The following is a 2,500-nucleotide window of genomic DNA, read 5'->3' as shown; positions in this document are numbered from 1 at the left end:
CTCCATCTTCGGCCAATAATAAGTCTGCGACAGGAGAGCAACCATCCTTTCTCTACCTGGATGTCCAGCCCACTGTGGATCATGAGTCTCCATCAATAAGTGTTTCCGCAGCTCTCCCTTTGGCACGAAGATTCGACCCCCCTTTGCATAGAGTAAGTCTTGTTCCAACCAATACCTCCGTATTGTCCCTTCTTGTACAAGCTCAACCAATTTCTTGTACGCTGCATCCTCCCCCGCAGCTTGACGAAGTCGACACAGCATGTCCGACTCCACCTGAACAATAGCAAGAACAGTAGCGATTACTTCGCGTCTGCTAAGTGCATCCGCAACCTGATTGTGGCTTCCTGGTTTGTGCTTCCATACAAAATCATATTCGGCCAAGAATTCCTGCCACCGAGCTTGTCGCTGCGACAATTTCTTCTGCGTCCAGAAGAATGTGTTGGCAACATTGTCAGTCTTGACAACAAATTTCGGCCCCAACAGATATACTCTCCATATGCCAAGGCAGTGCACTACTGCCGTCATTTCTTTTTCATGCGTTGAGTAATTCTGTTCCGCGTCATTTAGCTTCCGACTCTCGAAAGCAACCGGATGTCCATCTTGCACCAGCACTCCACCAATAGCCCTATCTGAAGCATCCGTATGCACTTCAAATGGCTTCTCAAAATCAGGCAACCCCAAGACTGGAGCTGACGCTACCGCTGTCTTCAGCTTCTCAAAAGCTTGCTGGCAGTCAACCGTCCATTCCCATCTCCGACTCTTCTTGAGAAGATCCGAGAGAGGAGTTGTCTTCTTGCTATAACCCTCAATGAATCGTCTGTAGTAGTTTGCAAGCCCCAAAAATGATCTCAATTCCGGGACAGATTTTGGTGCTGTCCATTCAACAATGGCTTGAATCTTCCTTGGATCCATCTTCACTTGTCCTTCCCCAATCAAGTGGCCTAGGAACATAATTTCAGCTTTTGCAAACTCACACTTTTCTCTCTTTACATACAATTCATATTCTCTCAACCTACTTAGGACTTTAGAGAGGTGAGTTACATGATCTTCAATGCCTCTACTATAGATTACAATGTCATCTAAGTAGACTACCACAAAATTGTCTAAGAAATCATATAACACGTCATTCATTAGATTACAAAATGTTGCTGGAGCATTTGTTAGGCCAAATGGCATAACTAGAAACTCATAGGAGCCATACCTTGTCACACAAGTAGTTTTATGCTCATCACCATCAGCAACCCGCACTTGCCAATACCCCGATCGCAAGTCCAATTTTGTAAAGATTGAGGCTCCACACAATCTGTCCATCAAATCCTGAATTAAAGGAACAGGATATTTGTTTTTGATTGTTACCTTGTTGAGTGCTCGGTAGTCCACACACATGCGAAGGCTTCCATCCGCCTTCTTTTGAAACAAAACCGGAGCACCATACGGAGCCTTGGAAGGCCGGACAAACCCTGAGTCAATCAGCTCTTCCAATTGTTTCCTCAATTCTGCCAATTCCCTTGGCGACATTCGATAAGGGGCTTGAGAAGGTGGCTTCGCCCCTGGCACCAGCTCAATTCGATGGTCAATGGCCCTCCTAGGCGGGAGTTTCTTGGGTAGCTGAGGCGGCATCACATCTTCGAATTGCTGCAGCACGCTAGCAATTTCTTTCGGCACCTCACCACAATGGTCTGCCTTCTCGTCAACTATTGTTGCCAGAAACACTTCCCCTCCTTTCCGCAATGCTTTATCAATAGCAATTGCCGAGACCAAGCTCTTCCCCTTTTTCACCACATTCGCAGCTGCGACATTACAACATGGGACGAAACAAGGGCATCCCTCACTTGCAATCATCATTCCATTGAGATAAGGCATCAAGACAACCTTGGCTTTTCGTAAGAAATCTAGGCCAAGAATAATATCGTAATCGTCAAGATTTACGACCAGCACATCATGCTTACCTCTCCACTGATCCAGCGTTATCGGCACATCGTAAGACATCCCAGCAATCCTCTGTGCCTTCGAGTTTACTGCCTTCATGGATGTGTGGCTGTCACTCAGCCGCAGGCCAAGTTCTTTCACCAGCCGATCTGCCACAAACGTGTGGGTTGCGCCTGAATCCAGCATAGCATTCACGTCTTTGCCATTTATCACAATCTTCACATACATTAGATTGTCCGTAGCCCCTGACTTCCCTTTTCGCAGTGCATCAATTCTCGCCAAGTCTTTATCGACAGGGCGGGTTTCGGCAGCCCCATCCCCTGATTTAGCTACCAGGCAGTTTATCACACGCATAGGATTGACGTGCGTAACTACCCCTTCCCCCTCATCGCTATCCCCAGCCCGAATAGCATTCAACTTCTCCCTCTTTGGACATTCCCTCGCAAAGTGAGGACCATCACAAATGAAGCAAGTAAAGTTCGGTTTAGTACTCTTACCTTGTGCACCCATAAACTTGGCCTTGCCCTTCTCCGCGGCAGTAGCCCTCGATGCACCCCCACCGAACTTCTTC

Source organism: Populus nigra, chromosome 2 (genome assembly GCF_951802175.1).
Source record: "Populus nigra chromosome 2, ddPopNigr1.1, whole genome shotgun sequence".
In the NCBI taxonomy this organism is placed as follows: domain Eukaryota; kingdom Viridiplantae; phylum Streptophyta; class Magnoliopsida; order Malpighiales; family Salicaceae; genus Populus; species Populus nigra.
Note: the sequence above shows the minus strand (reverse complement) of the source record.